This window comes from Tribolium madens, unplaced genomic scaffold (genome assembly GCF_015345945.1).
Source record: "Tribolium madens isolate multiple individuals breed KSU strain unplaced genomic scaffold, Tmad_KSU_1.1 Scaffold_3;HRSCAF=73;Tcas5.2_LG2, whole genome shotgun sequence".
NCBI lineage: Eukaryota > Metazoa > Arthropoda > Insecta > Coleoptera > Tenebrionidae > Tribolium > Tribolium madens.
In genome coordinates this window covers 11,703,273-11,727,635 of record NW_025401006.1, presented here as the reverse complement: position 1 = coordinate 11,727,635, position 24,363 = coordinate 11,703,273, and the positions used below count along the sequence as shown (strand labels likewise).

General features: G+C 30.3%; 1 protein-coding gene across 1 annotated transcript in view; it reads left to right on the top strand.

Annotated features, from left to right (window-relative positions):
- LOC123007889 (tyrosine-protein phosphatase non-receptor type 13-like) overlaps nt 1-24,363 on the top strand; it is a 93,924-nt gene that overhangs the window by 32,402 nt on the left and 37,159 nt on the right. The window lies entirely within an intron of this gene.

Genomic DNA, 24,363 nt, shown 5'->3' with positions numbered 1-24,363 from the left:
AAAAAAAAAAAGAAAAGGAACTAAAAACTTTGAAAGATTTTGCCGCAAGATTAGCTCTGAAATGCCATTTTTTTCTTATTTCGATAAATTTAGCGCATTTTTCACTCAGGAACTAAATAAATGCAAAAAAATTTGAGTACGCTTGCAAAATCAGCCCTGAACCCTTGTCGTAAATTAGGATAAGAGCAAGAAGCCCTTAAATTGCAATTGGTAATAATCGTTATTGCGAGTGTGTGGTTTTAAGGTAATAAAACGTCGCCATTTGCCTCTAATRGCATGGTTATAACGAGTCCAAACTGCTGAAACTTGAAAATTCAAAACGTGGAACCAGTTGGCGGTTTCTTATTGTTAACTTGGCGTCAAATAAACGAGATATGAAAGTGTGTAACATAACTCTTCCGGTAAGTTCATGGTCAACAATTAAACCGGAGTGGAGCTACTATACTGGAGCTGACAGAGTGGGCATGGGTTGACAATGAATGACTATTTATACCTATTTCCGTTAGGTTGTACCCTCCATCCGGCATTCCAATTCGTCATATCCGTGCCTCTTTGACGCGTTGTCAATGTCACTGTCAGACAACCTTCAATTAACTTTCACTAATGTCTTTGTTTTTGGTGATGGATGCTCACTTGGCACACATTAGCGTGAAGAGCGGACAGTTCGTCGAATCAAATGAGTTTTGAATGAATTCCAGAACAGTAACGTAAACTGTTCATTCTAGTTCTGAATCACTGGTTTCGAATTAGTTTCGGTATGTCATTAGCATACGTTTTTTTCATCTTACTCGATATAATAATGGTCAGTTGGTGATTTTTTTATTTTACTGGTGAAAAAATTAATATACCTACCACAAAACGATTTCTTTTTACTCAAAATTCTTGGGGGCTTCTATGTCTTAAACAACACTTTACGATTCACTATCTATGTTCCAATTCGGATAGTGTGCAGAAATAGTATATTACATAATGAGCACGGAAAGTGATAAATAACGCACAAGCAGGAAAGTTGCGCATGAAGCGTTAGCCACTTAGACACTTTCCTGCAACTTTTGTATACTATTTTTCCTACGACCAAAAATAATTTTTTTCTTACGAACATATTTTTTTTCATAACGATTTACTTTTTATAATGTTATTCAAAAATACGTTGAATAACGATTTATTTTTTATAATGGATACAAAAAAACACGTCAAATGAAATACAAAATATTCGAGTGTGAATTGTGCGTTAGATTTCTAACACACAGTGCGAAAACAAATCGCACAGGTTTTTGACCTCGTACGATATTGCCAATTTTCGCGCATATGTAATTGTTGTATTACACGTAATTACACACGCAATTTGATAAAAGAATCAATTTTATAAGAGAAATTAAAAAATTTAAAGATTATTTCTGAAAAAAGCTGTATCTTCCATACATACAGGGTGTCCCAGCGAGTTGAAAAAGTGACCTTTAAATGGTAAAATTAAAAATAATATACAGYGTGTTCCATTTTTATTGTTACAAATTTAACCAGGAGAATATTCAATTTTAAGTAAAAATTTCCTATAAACATATCGAAAAATTTTATATAAGAGCGCCACATCCCCTAATGGATTTTTTCCATTATTTCAGAAACCATCGTGGATAAAATTACAAAATTTGGCACAACTGATAATCTTTATACACCCAAATGAATTCAAAGATAAAATGTCGAAATTTTTATTTACGGGCGTCCTAAACAGGGGATTTAGGGTAACAAGTACCCAAACTATTTGGCGGTTAGTTTTTGCCACTTTCAGCCACAAAATTTTAAATTTCATAGTTTTTCACAAAAAAAGAGGTCTGACATTTTTTGTATCCTATGATATTTGCAATGTTGCAACATTGATAAATTTTTTTGGAGCCAAGAAATGGTATCCTAATATCTTCAATAAAGTTTATTTCAATAGASTTTTTACACATTTCTTTAAGTGTAGTCAACTGTATCAAAATCTAGACTTTAACAATGAAATTATTTTAAAACTGTTAATTATATAAATTTCTCTTTTCTATAAAGGAAAGTCTATATCTTACTGATAAAAGCACAAATCCAATTTTGGTCTTCAAATTCGTCTTTAATAAAAGATCACTTATAACGTGTGGGTTAACACGGGCGCCTTTTTTTTTTCATTATACTGTGTAATATTTTTTTAAAATTTTATCATTTAAAGGTCACTAATGGACTTTTTCAACTCGCTGGGACACTCTGTATGAGTAGTTTTTTGACTAGAATTATTAGATTTGCAATCACCCATAATTATTAAAAAAAAACTTTGCCTTGAAATAAATTGAGGGGCAATAATAGAAATAGAAAAAGATGAGCTATTTTTGAATGCTTCGAGAATCAGTGTGTCGATATCGTTGGTTAATTGACACGGYTTTATTGAAAACTGATTTTTGGTGGAAGAAAACACTTTTATTTCCGATTGATGTTTTAACTTTTAATAGTCAACTCACGTTAAAATCCCTGCTGTAATTGGTTTGCCACTTTCCATTTGTTCCATATTTGAAACAATTGAAGGTTGCGGGATCAATACAGTTGGTAACACTGCAGATAACTAAATATTGGTTATTAATAGTATCAGAAATGAAATCGTGTAGTTTCAGCAAACTGGGGCGATAATACAAAATCCATATTTATCTAATTATCCACTTTGTATACAGTATTGTCGCCACTGTAATTTAATTATGTTTTACATACGTCAGTTTATTGATTTTTTTTCTAAGTCTTCTTTTATGCAAGCAGTGTGTGCAAACGTCAAAAAAACGGACGGGCTCGTATTTTGGTTCATTAAGTTTTAATTAGATGAAAATGCAAAGTGGTTGTATTCTTAAGACAGATGAGGGCCCGGAAAATTATTATCAAGGGCAAGATTTTTTCAGGATGCGGTTTTCATTTCCATATATTGAGCAAATGGTTTATCTTGAAAGAAAACCTAGCTATTAAATTTTATTTGTTGTTTGTTGAATTTTCTTTTTAATTTTAAGTTCTCCCACTAGCTAGAAATAGACCTGTAGAAGGGTAAACCAATATCTGATATTTGATATTTATTTCCTTGTTTGTATCTCCAGGCACTTGAAATGTTTGCAAAACATTTAAGCTTATTTATTTTCGCTTAACATGTATTTACATTGTTGGCAAAATGCGATCAATTCTAAAAAAAATCCAGTAATTAACAAATAATTCCAAATAATTCCGGCAATTTTGATTGAATTCACAAAAATGTGTATAATTCCGGAGTTTTCACTTRGGACGATGTTAAAAATTTTGATACAGATCTTTCCAAGTTATATCAGATCGAGTTTATACCTCCAGAATCTTGGCCATAAAAAGTATGGCCTAACTTTTTTCATTTCAGCATTTCGCCGCTTCTTGTAAATAACGAGATATCAGTCCCTGTTTTTCACTTTACTACAAACCTTCGAAAAATAATAAATTTTTATTCTCAAAGTTTGATTTATTGAACAGTTGCACACTTTGTAGATTTTTTAAATAAGACCCTTGTTGTAGAAGTTGCATTTTTCGTAATCTTCGTCACGCCAGCAACCGACTTTTATTAAATCACTTATTTTGAAGTCTTCACAGCCATCGCCATTAAATTTGCCATTAGTTCGAGTCAAACAACACTGCAACATGCAAAGCCGTTCCCAATTCCGCACACGCCATTGCAGGATTTATTTCCGATGTTGTATCTTTGGATTTGAAATATSGAATYGTCGATTAGGYGAAGGATAAACATTTCGATAATTAATCGATGCAAAATTTGTGTATGGTTCTTCGGAAACTGAATCCTTGCAGGAAATAAATCACGCCGGACATGTGAATGCGGGCAATAAATAATTTACACAATGATACTGCATCGAAAGTTTAAATTGCCTCCAACCACGTTAGACACAGAAACGGTGCATTCCCCTAGAATTATCGGGAATGTCGCATGTTACGTGCAGCCATCTGTTATCAAACACTGCTAATTAAATGGAAATGCATGCATCTAAAATTAAATCACGATGTAGAATTTAATTGGGTTTGGAAAAAACACACAATTGTTACAAATGTTAAATCTGGCACGGAATCCCTCTCCTGTGTCACAAAATGACAACCAATTACGCAAAAACTGAACACGACACGGGGATTACCCGTATCGTGCATGTTTTGTCATCATTTTTGAACATACTTGTCTTTTTATCTTCAAGGAACAAAATATTTCCGTTTTTCTTTTATGCTTATATTTTCATGTCATGTCAAAACAGAACTATAAGCTATATAGGGTGTTTCACAAGTAAATTTGTTGGATCATTTTGAAACACAATCAAGTTTCAAGCTCTGTATATAACACCAACAGTTTGCATTAGTAATGGATTTAACAATTATTATCAATTTCGCTCGTCGATCAATTTGGATTATTCGGAACCAATTGTCGTTGGAGCGAAATTTACTATTTCGATTAAATGTTATACTAAAAATTCATTACAAGAAAATTATTACTACAATCAKCCTTTAATTCAAAATAGCAATTTATTATACAAATAAAGAAAAGTTGTTCATCTGTGAGTGATTTGGAAGGAATTTTTCTTTACGTGTATAATACAACGTTTTCTCTTATACATAAATTGATATTTTTTTGTCAATAAAAAATTAGAATTGTTTTAATTTAGTTGCTGATTTCTTAATTTAATTGTCATGTAAATTCGTCATGAAYTAAGTAAAAAGCAATCAAAACGATAAAAATTCAATAACAAACGGTCGTGAATTATTTAAAAGTAGAAAAGTGAAATGGGAAAAGTGTAATTATTGCATTTTTTCATGTGCCATTGGTGTTTTTAACAAATTGCGTGTGGCGGCTTGTGGTATATTAACTTTTTTACAAATAAGAAAAAATTACCACAACAACATTATTTATTGAGTAATGTCATATTCCAAGGGGTATGAAGTCGAATTGTATATGAATTTCATGTTTTTAAGTTTAGGACTTTCTCAGTAAAAACGTTCTAAATACATCAAAATTATACATAAAAACCTTATGTTTGGTCTAATTTTTGCTTTGTTTTGAGAAAATTTACCTAATTTTGATCCTTTTTTGGTGAAAAACTCTTGTCAAATAGAACATAACGCATTCTATACCATTCTATGCCGCGAGTTGGCAAAATCTTTAAAATTTTGAGAGTTTTTTGGTGAAAAACACTCCAAATTTATCAAAATCGGCGGACCTATTTTTTGTTTTATTGTAGCAATTTTATATTTTGTTTTAGTAAAATAGTTCGAATTTAGTAAATTTGTTTCTGAGAAACACTTCTAAATTCATAAATAATAACACTTTTTTGATCAAATTTAGCAATTTTTTATTCTGTTTTGGGAAAATTGTTCGAATTTTGCGTATTTCTCTGTAAAAATCGCAATGAATTTAGTCCTTGATTTCGAAATTTGACATTAATTGTCATGTAAATTTGTTATAAAATAAAAATCAAACAAAACTATAAAAAAGTGTAATTATTGTATTGGTTCGTGTGCCATTGATGTTTTTAACAAATTGCCGCCGGAAGCAGTCATAATAAAATGTCACAAAAGTGACCACTTTTATGTGTGTCACAAGTTTTACCTTTTAGCCATGGAGTAAAAAGTTTGTTTTTGCGCCTAAGCATTTTTATTTTTACCATGACATTATTGATATTTACCAATGTTGTTTCTTTCACTGCTTCAGCAATTTCTCCAATTCATAAAAATAACACTTTTTAATCCAATTTTGCAAGTTTCTATTCTGTTTTTATAAAATAGGTAGTTTAAATTTTGTTTATTTCTCGATGCAATTGAAACGCATTTTCAAGTCTAACTATACAATTTTCACTCCGTTTTGACATTTTTTTTTCCTTTTAAAAAATACTTCTACATTCAAGAAAAATATACAGTTTTGCTCTAATTTCGCATTTTTTTTTACATTGTTTTGGCAAAATCTTTTAAGTTCAGGAGTTTTAAGTAAAAACGTTCTAAATACATCAAAATTGTAATAAAAACCTTATATTTGCTCGCCACGAGCAGTAGCGCGACCCTCCATTGACGCATCGTATCTGTCCTCGAAGTAGTCGTTGAAAGGGATCATTTTAAGGTGGCAACCATGCGAAAATTCAAATAATCAACCTCAATCTTCCTTAAAAATTATTTTTTTAAATAAATGTGTACCCCATATAGCAAAAAAATAATTAAAATTAACGTAATTAACATAGGATAGCGAACATAAAGATTTTTGTCATTATTGATGTGATTAAATTTGTTTTGAACGATATTAATGACACTTTTTGTGTAAATCGCCCTTTAAATTAAAGATACATTTAGACTTGATGCACATTAATATGAAAAAGAGTATAAAATGCAGTTTTCTGCACACTATCTGGCCTGAAACAGATTTTGTTCAAGACTTAAGAGCCCCATATAAAAGAATTTTGAGAATGAAAAAAAAAGTTTTCTGGTAGATATATTAATTTTTTCACCAATAAGATAAAACCCATTATTATATATCGAGTACGATAAAAAATCTAAGTTAAGTAACAGTATCCACTATTTCTAGAACAAAGTTGTACTACTTACTTTTTTCTACTCGTATAAACAGCAACTTTATTAATAGTATTAATCCTTCTAAGAGAAAAAATATTATAAGCAACCTTGTGAAATTAATACTACTTGAATGAACACAAATAGTGGCCCTACTCTGTTTGCATTGATCCATAAACTAAATCTAGTTTATTTCCACCGAGTTTTTCTTTACGATATCCTGAATTTTCCAGTTATTGCAAACCTAAATGGAACAGATTTTATTTTCCTTCGGTACCGTCATACCCTCATATTTAATACCAATTTATTGCACGTACGATGTTTGAGTTTTATAACAGCTTTCTTAAAAGCTTTTGATGATTAAGAACTTTATAATCTTTGATCTTCTCTGCTTTTTTATCACTCTGTGCACGTTCTTCTACTCGTGTAAAAAGAAAATAAAAATCGGTTGAAGTTTGAGGATTAAAATAAAATTCAATAGAATTTGGTGTTTTTCTAACAAAGTATTGGTGAAAACTGGCAATAAAGATGAAATTCTTCATATCTCTCGGAATCCAAGACGGAAAAATCCGATAGCTCCAAAATTAAATATTAAAGTCAATACGGAGTTGGATATGGGAGAGAAACAATAATGAGGTTTATTTTCGTTATATTTTATTGAATCTAGTTCAGTTTGGGGATAAGTCGGATTAGAAGAAAATGCGTGAAGGGAATGTAATTTATTCCACGTATTTGTCATATATTAGAGCCATTGTCACGAATTGTATATGCTAGTGGAAAAATCATCATTGTCTATTAGATTTTAATTATTTTTTCAATAAAGATGTATACTTCCTTTTTCTGTTCATTTTGCAAAAATCTAAAATAGATTACCCTACATAAAAATGAAATGCAAGTCATGATAATTTGAATGTGGCTGTCTCTAAAACATACGTCTTTTTGAGTGTTGTGCTTTAATATCGCAACGCTAAATAAAAAGAGGGATGTTGTTTTTTGCCGATCTGTTAAGAGTTTATCCGAGCTTTGCAGACAGAATGTTTTGTAGCATTTATGTTATTACGAAATTTAGTTAAAGGGACAATGTTTTTGGGTCGTAATCAAGATTCTAGAACACAAAAAGTGTAATGCTTGTATTTTTTAGAAGCCTACTATTAATCAACGGTTTTACATAAATTACACCAAGAGGCAAAATTTTTACAATGTTTTTGTTGAATCAGAGGGCGACTTTCCTTGCATATTAATGCTCATATCTGAACCATCAAGTCTCACACCTGTAATTAATTGGTTCGATGATGTTAGAGACCCACTTGCGTTTCCCTACGATAAATTAATTATCTAGATCGCGTCGTTTACAAACATAATAGACTTTTTTGTGTGTAATCCATGTTGTCGTAATTACTTTCCATTTAAGTGCTTAATTAAAATGACTAGTTGGCGGAAACGTGGCAATTGACAATTAAGGATACATTGTTACTGCCTCGTTCTGACCTGTATTTAAATTGATGAAGCAATTTGCGGATGAAGGAAACTGAGAGAAGAAGGCGAGTTTGTGTACATTTCGTCAAAATTTAAATGTTGGTTGCATGCTACTTTGACAATGAGTTAATCGTGTCAGTGTCAAGACCTACAAGTGATTCATTGTTCGCTTGTCTAGAAACGCTCGTATTGTCGGAGCTGAATTGATTAATCCCAGACATGATTCGTTTGCAAGTTTGTTGCATAAACGTGTCTAGGTTGTAGAATATGAGGTAATTTGTGTGGACACAAGGAGATAAGATTGTAACGCTAATTTAAGTAATTGTTATTGGCTTTACCTAAAAATTGCTTCTATAGTTGGTGGTAGACTCGCCATCTATTTGATATTCAAAAAGATGGACTTACTTTATTTTTTTTTAGTATTAATTATAGCATGTGGCCTCACATATATCACGCGAAGGCTAATCAATTGACACGCCTTTTTCCCATAGTTTATTACAATAAAATTCAAATAATTGACTAATGTATAGTTAACAAAATTAAAAGGTTGATAAATTGTAGTATTTTGATCGTTTGTTTTGCTTATATCTGTTTATGCTTTTAAACATTTTTTTTTATACAAAAATATAGTTCATCTCATATTTTGCTTGACTTTTATGGTTTTTAACAGAAAGTAAGTTTTTCCTTTCTAATTTTAGAAATAAAAATGGAAAATTACTTCTCCAGGTCCTCTCTCATCTGTCAAAATAACAATAAAAATATATATATGTAAACTTTCAGGGAGAGGTTACGTATAAATGAAAAAACATGCTGCTAGGTTTAATGGCGAAACTGGGATATCAAGAGAAATTGTTAGTTTTGGAGTTTTTTTTTTTGCTAGATCGTATGAAAGTGTTTTTTCCTACCCTCGACAGTTTTTGGGACTAACCTCCACCTGTGAGAGGAAAAGAGACTTTCCTCCCTTGTAACACAAATAACTCTTTCCAACACAAAGTATAATAGCTTATACTGTTTTTATGGAGCATTTAAGCATACCTCTTATGTTGCCGCTAATATACGCTCTTTTATAAAATACGTCGTCAATTACATTGTATTTTAAAAGTACATAAAATACATTTATTTTTACATTTTATTGACATTATTTTAACAAATTTCTTTATAACAATTTTTGAACATAGAAATAGTTCTGATCCAAAATCTAGTGTTGGAAAAAAATTTGACGACAACACAAGTATTAATGTTGAAATTTGGTGCATGGTATTGAAATTCAATCGTCTGAAATATTGATTGAATTCCGTTTTTTGTCAAATTTAGTATTCGGAAAAGGGGCATTATTAAGTTGAAAAGAAAAGTACCGTTTACCTACAAACATTATTTTACGCTACTTTTCAGTTATTAAGTTCAATTTGATTGTTTATTATATCGGCAAGAGGTTTCAGAAAATTCTCCAAAAATGATTTCATTGTCAAAAATTAACATTTTTTTAATAAAAACTGTTTACTCCCCAATTTCAATTTGAGATGCACTGAAACCTTTAACTAATTAACTAAAAATAACAAAAAAAGAAAATTAAAAAATTTAAAAGAGTGCAGCTTTCATTTAATTAGTTTCTGATAACTTTTCTAATTTTAAATATTTTGTTTGATATGTATGTTTTTTACTTTTAATTACTTTGATATGAACTAAAACTGTAGATAAATAAAATAGTAATTTCAAGAGGACAGTATAAAACTTGTGCTATTATGAAAATAAAAAATCGGATTTTAAATTTTCCATGAAAATATAATTTGTAAGTCTTGACCAAAAGAAAACTTTTATTGTATTTTTTATTAATATTCTTTTTTCATATACTCGTACACTAACTGTAATATGGATCCCAAATATTGTCCAATTTGTATTTTAAATTTTTTGACAATTTTGCAGAGTATTTGTGAAGAAATATCCTTTTTTTTTGTATAAAAAGCTCCCAACATCGTTATTTTGGAAGTTAAAACTTAATTTTTTTACGAAGCCAAGTCGTAAGCCTATTTAATAAAAAATTAGCTTTTTGTTTGTGGTCTTTTCACTGAAATCATTAAATTATCAAATAAGCCTATCAAAAATCCCAAAAAAAATCTAAAATAAGAATAATTACTCAGAAAATAAAAAAATTGGCACATCTACAGTATTATTTTAAATGCACAAAACGATATTGTAAATAAACACAATTTTGCATAATTATAGAATAGGAAAGAATCACCCATTTTTTTTTATTTTAAATCTTACAAAACGTGTTCAAAAATTTTTCGATTGTTTTCCTGGCAATATTGAATTACAATTTTAGGAGGAATTTGCGTAATTAATATTCAACTGTATCCACACTTTTTAGCAACCTGTAATATTTTAATTATTATTATATTATTGTATAATTTGTTCAGAGATGATAATTACCGAATTCATTGTTGTGCGTATTGAAATGAAATTAATTTGTTTTGCCATTACAATTTCAGATAATTAATTGTATATGGATTTATGAAAAATAATATTTTGTGATCGTTTTTAGTTCACTTTAGAAAGTGCCAAGTCAGCCTATCTATAAATAGAAGCCGTCTAAATAATTCTCCGGATAAACATCAATGCCGGAGTATTAGCTGCTTTAAATTAATTTATCTTCCTAAACGATCCTACAACTTTTTTGTCCAATCAGAGTCGATTTTGCTAACCTGCTTACTAGCACTTGCATTCAATCATCCAATCCCATTATTATGACAATACGTAATTAAATTCCGTGTGCAGCCTGGAATAATTTCCAGGACAAGAGATTTGTTAGGGCGTAACTTCGGCTCCCTATTCAGGATCGTAACTTTTCACTTTCGACACAACATTATGAACCTTCAGGCCTATTTCGAAAAAGTTTTTAGCTTTGGATAGCGGAATTAAGATAGCCTTTGCCCTTATGGAGATAATCGAGAACAGCTTTCGTGAAGTGCAACTTTGCAAATTTTGATCAGGCAGATAATAAAGGAAGCTTGGAGATTTTGAGGTGAATGAGAGTGAGTTTTCACGTCGCACTCTTCTTCCGATATCCATCGACTTACGACACCGACGTATAAATTGAGAAAACGTGTTGAGAAAAACCCTTTTGTTGCGACTCGAGGGTCCAGTCAGATGCCACTCTTGTCTCCTTGTTTCGCCTTTGCTTGATCGGTGTCATATTTTTACAACGTTTTTTTATTCCACGAATAACGAAGCTGTGGTCTCAGTTCAACACCCACGCACGTTTCAAGGACTATAGACAACATTTTTGCCATTTGCAAGATTCGGCTTTGTGGGAGGGAGCAACGAATTAACTCAATTTGTTCTCCAAATTTGTATGTGTATCCATATCTTCTTATCAATTAGTGTCAACTGCGGCGTTTCTCTAATAAAGATAACAAGTTTATTAGAGTAATTCGGCGATAATTGACATGCTTGTCACTGCATACGCAAGCCTATTTAATATTCATTTCCTGAATCATACAAAGTTGACAAAATTAGAATTTTTTTTGGCTCTCAACAACCAAAATTGATGTAATAATTTTTAAAATAGGACAGTTTGTTTCCCACATAAAAAAGTCTTATACACGGTGATCAAAAAATGACCAATAACCTCTTTGATGCATTCTTGAAAAAGCTTTGGGGAGTCCGTAAAAAATCTTTAAAAAAATCTGACTTATTTTTTGAGTTATGATGAATTATAAATAATGAAAGCAGCAAACAATTAAGGTTATTTCTGTTTCTCAAGAAAGAAAAGAAAAATAATTGATATTAAAATAATTCTTATCCAATGTTGTCATTACACCTAACTTTTTCAAAATTATAAATTAGTTGTCCAAGTCCTACACAAATAAATTTTTACTGCTGTAAACAATGAAATAATTCTCTATGTTTTAAGAAAGGTAACAAATTAACATAGAATTATAAATTTTATTTGTCAACTTTGAAGCTTAATAGTTTCTAAACTTCGGTTTACAAAATTTTTTAATTATTTGTTTGTAATTTTTTAGAAAATTTACCATAAGAACCCAACGAGCTTATCCGTAATTTTTTGATCACCGTGTAGATTAATATAAACACTTTTATGGCTACTACTTATGACTATTAACAAAGACTGGAATTCTAGAGAAGGACTAGAACTACTGAATTCTGCCAGTGAGCAAAAAAAATTAAAAATTTATGTATTTGTAAAAAAAAGCTTGACGACATTTTTTACATAGGTGTTTTTAATTTTTTTATCCGCAAATTTTTTATCAGAAGGAAAAATTTTTTTTTTGGAGTAAAAATTCTATTTTTGCGCTTAAGCGATTCTACTTTTGCCAATGTTTTTTTTCCCTGCTTCAGCAATTCCTGGAGAGGTACATTGTAAATCATCAGCATTTTCCACTACTAACTTATCACTTTGAGAAAAAATTCTTTATGATTTGTTTAATTTAACATTAACGTTACTACACAATTTCCAAAATTTCTTTTTCAATTCATATTTTGTTTCATGTGACTAAAATAAGGGCAATTTTGGTTTATATTACTTTCTAGTAAGTTAAAACATATAGCAGCTAATTTGAATTAAGGCTATTATTTATAATTATAGCAGTCACATTTATTCTTAGATTAGTAATGAACTAATGATAATAATGACCTTGCTTGATTAGTTAGTTGTAAACAGGGAAGGTATTTTCCGATTTTGACACATACTCGTATTTTGTAGAAGTTCTATGGAAATTGATCATTTTTTGGTCTTGAAATAATTTTTGGTTCACAATTTTGAACAAACAACAAGAGATTGAATGAGTTTAGATTCGAAATTCTGTGCTCACAAAGTTTCCAGTTTCGTATTTTAGTTTGAATAGAAATTCGTATTGTTTCATTCTGTTTTAATGAAAAATTTGTATACACACAACCTGTTTCCATTATCTGTCGGTTTAATGAAAATGAAGTATAATTATGGATATAAACAGCAGAATAGCAGAAATTCTGTTGCTTTTGTAACAAAATAATGAACTATATTAGTGAATAGCGAAATATTTGTAGAGTAGACTCAAAAATTAAACAAATTTAATTAGTAGCTAATAGAGTGTTTGAAAGTCTCGTTGAGGTTTTATGTGAAGATAATTTTTTCAAAGTTGAGTCGGGATTACAATTTTAATAAAAGAAGTTTGTGAATTACCCTCAAACCGGTTTAGGTTTTCGCGATACAAAAGCTTTGAAGGATCAAATCCCAATTAATTAAATGCAATATTAGTTAACTTAGCAAACTTGCTCAAACTTCCCTCTTATAAATTAATCTCAGGACTATTTTTGTTCTGAATGAAAGCGACAGATTTACTTCAAGCGTTAAATTCATGACAGTTTATTTTATTGATGTTTCGTCACTCAGAAGGAATTATTTAACAACTGGGATGAGTTTCCCATTTGGCTTCAAGTTCATTATTAGTCGCTATTCAAAGGCAAAATAAAATTGAATGAGAGTCGTTAAGCGTGACGTCCTTGTATTCAACACCTGTTCCATGTCCGAAGACACAGAAACCCGGTAGCTAGAAGCAAAAAGCATTTGCAGGACGCATGAATCACGTCTGTTCTCCTGTCTCGTGAATTCACTTTCTGGTACACTGATGATAACTCGCGTCTGCAAGAAAAACGCCAGTTATACAACTCATGCGGTTCGAGGTTTTCGACGTTAACTGTCATGCCATATTCAGCAACCGGGAGTTATATTTCACTGAAAGAACTGCCAATTGCAAAAACGGCATAAATAAAGCCCTCCATATGAAATTATTTTATAACTACTCCACATTAAATGAAATAACAGAAGCTTTTATTGATGTGTAGAACAAGGCGACAAAAAAAAGTCATGTCGTGATAACTTGACAAATTTTATATCATTTTGTTCGCCTCAGTGAGACAAATCAAATGCACTAAAAAAAATTAAAAAGTCCACACACTTTGAACAAAATAATTTTTTTTCTAATTTAAATGAATTTAAAATACTTTAACTTTAAAAAATCATTACTCAATAACTATTAGGCCAATTTCCTTCAAGACAAGTAAATCGAAATAATCTAAGAAAAACCCTACGAGTAATTTTTTTTTCATCACTACCATCGTGTAGAGCATCTTTTTATTAGTTGTAATCCAAATTTTCAAAAAAATATACCGAGTAGTTTTCAAGGTATGATTTTTTGAAGTTATGGTTTGCTWATCAAACATTGCTCRATATAGGAGAAATGCATGTTAATCTTACTTAAAATTGCATTTTTATAAAAGTATTTGGTTTAAGACTCTTCTTTTGCTTAAAAATGGTCACTTGCACCTTCTTTGTTCTAATTAGAATAAACAAAAACTGTTTCTTTACTTAAAACCTGCCTACTAATTAAAGCAAATAAAGAGTTTTTTTGTTGTAAAAATAACCACTGATCATTGGGCAAAGAGGATCTAGAAGTTTAAGGCACGAGCCTTAAATATAAGGGCAAATCTTTTTCAAATCAACTCACTTTCCATTCAGATTTCGCCTTGTTCACTTTGTTCTAGCTGTCTGAACTTTTTTTTTAAATGTTCTGAGCAAATGCTTTCTCATCAGTTTCGAGTGATGTTAAATGCAATAAGTCACCTGATTTATTTTGTTGGTACATTCTACGATTAGCTTCAGTTAGCTTGTAGGTAGTAGTTGTTGTGATAACAGTTGCACACGAAGCAACTGACTTATTACATTCAACATCAGTAGAAAGTGATGAGAAAGCATTTGCTGAGAACATTTTTAAAAAAGTTCAGAAAGCCAGAACAAAGTGAACAAGTTGGAATCTAAATGGAAAGTCATTTAATTTGAAAAAGATTGTTCTTATATTTAAAGCTACTGCTTTAAACTTCTAGATCCTTTTTGCTCTATAATCAGTGATCATTTTTAGAACAAAAAAACTCTTTATTTGCTTTAATTAGTACGCAGGTACTCTTTGTTTGTTTTAAGTAAAGAAACAGTTTTTGTTTATTCTAATTAGAACAAAGAAGGTGCAAGTGACCATTTTTAAGCAAAAGAAGAGTCTTAAACCAAATACTTTTATAAAAATGCAATTTTAAGTAAGATTAACATGCATTTCTCCTATATYGAGCAATGTTTGATWAGCAAACCATAACTTCAAAAAATCATACCTTGAAAACTACTCGGTATATTTTTTTGAAAATTTGGATTACAACTAATAAAAAGATGCTCTACACGATGGTAATGACGAAAAAAAATTACTCGTAGGGTTTTTCTTAGATTACTTTGATTTACTTCGAACTTCTTCAAACACTGTTTGAAGAAAAGTTTGCCAATATTCAATTTCAAATTACATAGCATTCTAAAGGGCAAGTCCATCCCTTTGGAATGGTCTTATTTGAAGGAAATCGGCCTAATAGTTATTGAGTAATGATTTTTTAAAGTTAAAGTATTTTAAATTCATTTAATTTAGTGTGTGGACTTTTTGAATTTTTTTAGTGCATTTGATTTGTCTTACTGAGACGAACAAAATGATATAAAATTTGTCAAGTTGTCACGACATGACTTTTTTTTTGTCCCTTTGTGTAATCTGAAATTGTAAAAAATTATGCATAATGTCTGTCAATTATTTTGCAATCCACTTTTCCTCGTCGAAGAACCTCGAGAGGCAACATCAAAGTGGGTGGAAATTTTATAACAGCTTTGCTGGGACCCAAACAGGCAATATCCATACTTTGGTAAAAATTAATTTAATAATGGAAGATGGTCGTAAAATGCAAAGTAAGGACTCGAGGAATCCTGCGGTGCAATAAAGGACCGAGACATCTGCACCTGTTAAATGAATTTTCCTATATTACGCGAATCTGTTTATGAATATTTCATATATGAGCGAAATCGAGGGTACGCTTGAGTGTTGTTGTAAAGCTGATCCAAGGAGTTTTTTAGTTGCGACTTGGAGTTTATTTATTTTTTAATGGTGTGGTTACACGCATTGTGATGGATTAAATAGTGGTAAAAATTCCACCCCGTTGAAAAGGGAGTTAGAAGTCTGTAAACACAAGAGAACAAACCACAAACGGTATAATTCACTGCTACTTTTACAACTGTAAGTTGCCAACACTGTCGCAGACGGAAAGACAAATAAGCAGAATGCGGGAAAGAAATAAATTAAATTTGCAAATCTCGTTACACAGCAACAACGAGCAGATTTTTTTTTATATAAATTAAGCCCTGTCCAAAATGTGATTTACATGGCGAAATAACAGAATTTTTTTTTTGCTATTCATTGGCATGTAAACGTAATTAAAAGTATGAATTCTGTTTCTACACAGATCAAAGAGTGACCGTTTTAATGATTTAAGAACACAGAATTGACCTCCTTTTTAATAGAACTAATGAAATTGTAAAAAAATTTTGGTTTTACTTGTTGTTTTAAAGCGAGGGACCGTTCACTTTGGAAATAGTTGTACAATTTTTTGGAATTTAATCGGAAATTGCTTGGAAGTATTTGGAATTATTGGAACTACCTTTGGATTGTTTGGAATTACTGGAATTACTTGTGAATTACTGGAATTTTTCTGAAATTGTTGAGATTCTTTTTGGAACTGCTGGAATTATTTGTAGGATTACTGGAATTCTTTTTTTGGAATTATCAGAGTGACTTGGAGCGTTGATCTTCAAGGACACTTATTTGTATAATTTCTTTTCAAAATTATGTTGAATTTCTTAGAACTATTTAATCTGGAATTATTTTGGAATTATGGAAATTAAGTTGGAACTACAGGAATTAATTTGGAATTATAGGAATTAATCTAAAAAAATGGAATTACGATGGATTATTGAAATTACTGGAATTTTGGTGGAATTTTTTGGAATTGGAATTAGCTGTACACATTGTTTTCAAGTTAACGGCCCCTCGTTTTAAAGCTCTAGACTTTGAGAATCTAGATTCTAGACGTTTTATAAGTTTTAAAGCCTTTTTAACTATTAGATCATAACTTTTTAAAAGATAATAACCACACAGTAATTGCGAGAAATAAAACGTTAGTGGAAAATCTCATTACAAACCACACTTAAGTTTCTGCATCGTCTTGAAAAGTGCTAAATTTAATTGCTGTTTCTGGCTTTTCTAATTACAATTTTAATGCGAATTTCAAATACAGGGTGATTTTTAAAAAACGACCGGCGCCGTAAAATTATAAAATAAATTAATCACACTACATTAGTACTAATTCTAAATTTTCTTATTAAGATTTGGGAAAATATTAGCAATATTTTCTTTCTTTTGCTGCTTTTTGACATTACATTAATGGCCTTGTCTTATTTAACACCATGCAACAAATTTTATATTTTTTCTTAACTTTGATAGGTTTTTTTAAACAATAATCTCTAGTAAGAGTGCACAAGTGTACCAAGAAAACTAATGCCTTCCAGATTATGAAGAAAAAAATGTGGGTTTCACTTTAAAATTATAAAGTGGAATATAGCTCAAAATATACTATTAGGTACATTTAGATAAATTCTAAAATTGTCAGTCAGGTTATACCACATATAAAGCCATTGTCAAGTCTCGATTGACATTTCTTTTAATTTAAGCATTTCTTCAAGAAATTTTTAAATGTTTCGTTGCAAGTTTAGAAATTTTTTAAGCCGGTATTTCTTGACATTTTCTTAGTCTCCTCAACTGTCTTTTGTAACACGATATTTTGAAAAGTCGCAATTTACATTTTTTAAATTTGAGCATTTTTATTTGAGAAATTTTGAAACGTTTTTTTTTTTTTTTTTGCAAATCTACATATTGTTTAAACCGGTATTTCTAGACACTTCCTTAGTCTCCCCGACTGTCTTTTGCAACACGATGTTTTGAAAAAGTCACGAGTGACAAATTTTTAGATGTTTTTTTGCAAGTCTGGAAATTTTTAATCCAGCACATCTGACACTTTATTAGTCTCCCCAACTGTTTTTTGTAGCACAATGTTTTGAAAAGTCTCGATTAACACTACTAAATAAAAATGAAACTCTTAATCAAATCCGACAGGATTTGACAACATTGACTATTGAAATAGAACTGTAAAGAGAAATTTCTATGAATCAGTATTCATTAGAATACCGAACTCTGATGACTCTGTTTTTCTGATTCATTGCTGTATAGGACATAAATCTGTCTTTCTGACATCTCTCGCTTGTATTGTTTACAAATATTTCGTTTTATAGAAAATTTGATTCGAAAATACCAACAACCCCAAAATTGAAATTGCTCCTTTTTTGTTTGCCTCCAAACATATTGAAAGCAAATATTTTTTCAGTGGCTTTAATTGACATTTTTGGTCCACGTGTCTCGTTTGTAACATTTAATTATGACCGCTCTTTGAGGCCCGTCCATATATTAAGCGAGTAATTAAATACACACTGTCACTCGTTGTATCTCACTTGATCCTTCAGCTTTACCCTTTCCTGCAGTGTTGTGTCGCGACAAATTCCCAATTTTTGCCCAGGAATATCACAAAAAGGGCATTTGAGAAAATTAATTTCATGAATTGGCGACGACACCACCGGATCCATCACGAGCTTTCTTACCGGTCGTGACTTCATCATAGCGCCATTGTTTGCTCCGGCAAAAATGAAATTTATTTACGATATCCTGGCGAAGAGTATCAGGATAAATAAAGTATATTATCCGGAGTACGTGGGCCAAATAGTAATAGAAACAGACCTACACCACACATAAAAGCTTTATTATGAGGCCCCATTTGCTTTAAAACTAGACACCTTATCTACTATTTACCGTGATAATAATTTTAAAAGCGCAGACAGGTGTGCTTTTTACTTAACATTTTTATAGTTAAAGTTTCAGGCGCTGTTTGCCTACATGTGGGGAATAATTCCCCAAACATTGCACAGGTACGATGAAGTTCACACAAAGCTTCTCCGTGCAAAACACAAATATTTGATTTTAGAACGAGTCGCAGATGTTAAACAATGTTTGGCTACATTACAGTTCACAAACTAAATTTGTTTATACACTAATTTATGTAAAATTAACATTACTGTCACGCGCTACATAAAAATGCATTAAAAAACCGGGATTCGTGTCAAAGTGTCACAGAATGGTGCGTGACGATTTCCCAATATTTTTTATCAGTTTCGTTTCTTGCAAACGAACGAGATTCCTTTGGATGGCTTCGACGACGATTTAGACTTATCGTCTTTTGTTGCTCGAACAAGCTAATCCCTGAAAGAGAACAAGAGCTTTTTGAGAAGTTTTCAGGATCGGGATAAGTCGCCTGCTATAAATAATGCAAATGGTGCGGTGTCAGGACTTTGACTAAAATTGCTCGTTTTATTTGGTTTTAATAAACGTGGAAAGGCGACGATATAGAGCTTAATTTTCTTCTTTAACATGAATAAGTTTGATGAGCTTTTTGAAACGCATCTAACTATAAAATTGGCCAGTTCAGAAGTCTTAAAGACTTCAATTTAACCTGAAACAAAAATGTTTTTCTCTGATAGAATTTCTTGAATCTAAACAGTAGATAAAAATTACTTTATTTCACAAGACGATAAAAATTACTTTATCTACTGAAATTAGTTGATAAAATATGAACAGTAGATAAAAATTACTTGATTTCAATAGACGATAAAAGACTACTGTATCTACTAAAATTAGTTGATAAAATCACTCTTTAACATTGAGTACAAAATAATAGTTATTTATTATACAAGAGGATAAAGAAATTGTTTATCTACGAGTGAAAAGGTTAAGTTTACGAGTGACGAAGTCCTATTTTTCGTATTTTTTTTATAAAGTTACTTTACCTAAATTTTATACAATTATTACAGTAAGAAGATAACATAAAAAATAAAGAACTTTTTTTCTCAGGAAATTTTATTTTTGCACTGATTTTTTAGCACCAAATCATGCTACATTTAAGTTAAATGTCTGCAATAACCATAACAAACTATACTTTGTAATTTTATTGTGTTTAGCCATTTTTTCACACCGTTTTTTTTTCTAAAATGTGTTTATAAAAAAAATTAAAAATTCTTAAATTACTGTTGTTTTCAGATTGATTGTAAACTTTAGTATTTACCACAAGAGAAATATTATAATTTCTTTCGCAATTTTTAGACTTTAGTGGCAAAGTGCATTAATAACAAATTTTACACACAAAACACCACTGTAAAAATAAGATCTCATCTCGACTTCCCACCCTCTTTACCCATAATGACTTTTTCAAATGTTCTTGAACAATTTTTTCCATTTTCTATCTGATGATTTATTTTCTTATATTGTTTCACACTTTTCACAAATGTGTTTTCAAAAAATTTTACTAATAGTTATTTATTATACAGGACGATAAAGAAATTGTTTATCTACGAGTGAAAAAGTTAAGTTTCCGAGTGACGAAGTCACGAGTGGACTTTTTTCACGAATAGATAAACAATCTTTATCGTCGTGTATAATATTTCGTTTTATTTTGTACTCACTTACCAGATTTTCTTGAATCTAAACAGTAGATAAAAATTACTTTATTTCACAAGATGATAAAAGACTACTTTATTTCACTAGACGATAAAAGACTACTGTATCTACTAAAATTAGTTGATAAAATCACTCTTTAACATTGAGTACAAAATAAAAATATTTTTTTTGATAAAAACTTATCTTTTTTATGTATTTCTATTTTTCACTTTTTAGTCTTTCTTTGTTTTGTGAAATGCTTTAAATTTCACACTATCTATTGAATGGAATTGAATCTGTCTCAAATAGTAATGTTAAATTTTCAATTATTCTTGTGGGAGTTAGGGGATTTGTTTTTTCCCTAAAACCCCTAACAGCTTGTAGGGTTTTTTCTGCTCTATCGAACGGAGCTGGTTCCATTTTTGTATTACAATTAGGAGCCGAGATATTAATAATTATTTATAACAATTGTTAATTGTTTATAATGTATTAATTAAAGTAAATATTATTTTATTGTCACGGAAATTATGTGTGAATGCAAAATTTCAGCTTGTTCGGACAACAGCAACTGTCTCAAATAGTAATGTTGAAATTTCAACCCTTATTAATACCTTGATTCCTGCGGGAGATAGGGGGTTGATTTTGCCCTTCAAAAACCCTGTCAAGCTATAGGGTTTTTTTCTATCGAATGGGGTTTATTTCATTTTTGTATTATAATTAGGGTTGATAATTGTTCATGTGGTAATTATTAGAAAATAATTTTGTGTTGAAATTAAAACAAAACAGGAGCATTTTGTGGTTGTAAAAGAGGAGTTACAACCTAAACAAACAACGTAGGTATCCTTTTTTGACAGGGTAGTGTTTAACTCAAATAGCTCGGTGGAGTTATCTAGTTAATTGGATAACTTTTGTGTTTATGTGGTCCATTAATCAAAACTTCTGTATTAGATAAAATTAGACGAAATAAAAAACGAGTCGTCATAATTCATTGTGGCTCAAACTTTTTAACAAAATTTCAAGTGGAATTACAGAATCTTGGTGTTTTTCATAAATATTCAATTAGTCGCATGCCACTTTTTCAGACTTGGAATTAATCGAGGAATTTAGTGAATCTGACAGGAGCGGTGGTGAGAAATCGATAATCTCGACAGATGATTTGCATAATAAAATGTATGCATTTTGTCGATGCATTCATCCTTGTCTTGGTATTTGCAAATTGCATATCACGCCCCCGCATTGTTCTTCAAACGTGTGGGACACAAAACGACAACGGTTGAGGTCAAATCGATTTGAAATTTGATTTCGTGACGAAATGTTTTGTCTTCGTACACGGTTGGAGACACATTAATGGGAATTAAGGACTCCAAACGTGGCAGACTCCGGATTTTCGCCAAAGTGCTTTCGAGCTTAGGTAATTAAGCGAAAAGCTCATTATTCATTCAGGATATTGAATTTTTCAATCTGGGAGTTGTCATAATAGAGGAGAGCTTTAATTGCCACACAGGTGGATGGCTTAATTGTTAGATTTAAAGATTAAATTTACGGCGCTATAAATCTTTGTTATAAATATTTCATGATCTTGCTGAAAACTACAGCTGATATTGTATGATTTTTTTCTTTTTTCAGGTACGTTCGTGTTTCCCTTTCTGCTGAAGTTTGGATTTGGTTTTGCTCAGGTATGCAAAAGTGAATTCATGAAAGTTTAGATATTTCAGGAGACTTTTTAAAACTATAATTTGGTCTCGTTTAGCAAAATAATGTTGAATAATGAGTTTATCATTTTGAAAAAATCATTTCTCCTGCAACATCCCTTAATCTTGTTGCGTGAGCCGTCATTAAAACATCGGCTTAATTAAAAAAATATAGTGTAACGTGTGTAGTTAGAAGGTTATTTTACTTCATTATTAAAGAAGTAACTGCTTTTTAATGATGTCTTATATTACATGTATTAAATATCCCCTGGCGTTCACAGGATGAAGATATATAATTTACAATTTAGTAGATCTCCCAAAAAGAATATAAAATTTTAGTTGCTCATAAAATTTTCAATTCGTAACAATTACTGTTGGGTTTTTCATTAACTGTGCATCAGCGAAAATTTCCTTACCTCAAATTTATCTCGTAATTTTTTGGCAATTTAGAGTCAATAACGAAAAGTAGCATAATTTGCACTTTGCATGTGCAGGAAGAAAACTGTTTAAAAATAAATTTGCGTTTTTTTACATGCTACATTTTTTTAAATAATGCATTTCAGAAATAATTTTGCATTTCCGATCTAATTTTGAAATTGTCTGCGTTGTTTTGGAAAATTTTTCTCAAATTTACTTAAATAGTTAAGAGGAGAGATTTTTTTTTGAAATAATCAAAATTAAGCTATTTTAGTCATGCTTTTAGAATTTTTTACTTTGCTTTGACACACTTTATAGAATTTTGAAGCGTTTATCGTTTATAAACACTCCAAAACTTATTGAAACTATAACAATTTTTTCGGTTAATTTTGCAATTTTCAATCTTATTTTAACGATATTTTTCAATTTCAGTAAATTTCTTTAAAAAACTGGTTTAAATTTCGCAATTTTCTGTCTTGTTTTACCTGATTTTTCAAATTTTGTGAGTTTCTATGTAAAAAACGTTTTGAATTTTTAAAAAGAAACAAAAATAGCGCATTTGCAGACCTACTTTTGAAATTGACTTTGTTGTTTAGGCAAATTTCTTTCAAATTTAGCTAAATAGGTAATAAAAAAAGAAAAAAGAAAAAAAGACAAAGAAAATGCTTTTTTATTTATGTTTTTTGTCTATTTTTTTCTTAAATATTTCTAGCTAGGGACTAATTTTATTTTGTAAAAAATTACCTCATAAAAACAATTTTTTAGTTAATTTTATTTTATCAATCAATGAAAAAAATGATTTTTTTATTCTGAAGTTTAATTCTTTTATTGTTGCACTTTTTTAATAGTTTAGCTTTTCAAAGTGCATCATTTATTATATTATTTCCTAAGTTTGTCTTTACCTAATTTTACTTTTTAATTTTTTTATGTTTTCTAATTCTGTTAATTTTTTGTTGCATTCAAGGTTTGTTTTGGCAAATTTTTCTCTAAATATATAAAAAAAAAGAGAGGGGGAAAGAAGAAAAAAATGATAAACAAAAAACTGTGCTAAAAGTGCTAAAAATTTGTCGAAATAATCAAAATTAAGCTATTTTAGACATACTATTAAAATTCTACTTTGCTTTAACAAACTTTCTAGAATTTCAGAGCGTTTATTTTTAAGAAACTAACAAATTTTTCACTTAATTTTGCAATTTTTGATCACATTTTAACGATATTTATCACTGTCAGTAAGTTTAAAAAAAAAACGGTTTGAATTCTCAAAAACAAGAAAAAAAAACCATTAGTTTCGCAATTTTTCTCATAGCTAATTCCTCGGATTTTGTGAGTTTCTATGTAAAAAAACATTAGTGCTCATTGCGTTTGTTTTGGCAGAAGGACGATTTCTATTTTGACAAATTGCAAAAAAAGTCCAAAAATGCAGCTTGCGTGAGCGAGAAGATTAAAATAACACAAAGCTCTGCAGAAAAAGAGGATGACCCACTATTTGCCCAAACCGAGTAGCGACATGAAAAGATTAAAAGAAAATCCAATTGATTCCAATAGGATATGTTTATTCAGTTTGGAAAGTTTTCCAAGTTCATAAAACCGATGAAGAATCCGCCTTTTTACAAATAAAATGAAAAATTCCTAGTTTTTTCGATATTTGTAATTTCACGTTCTAATTTTACCAAACACCCTCGCTTTTTACGCAGAACAACTTCCGAAAGCCTCCAGAAGGTATTGTACACTCACTTGAAATCCCGTTCCCCACCTTGACG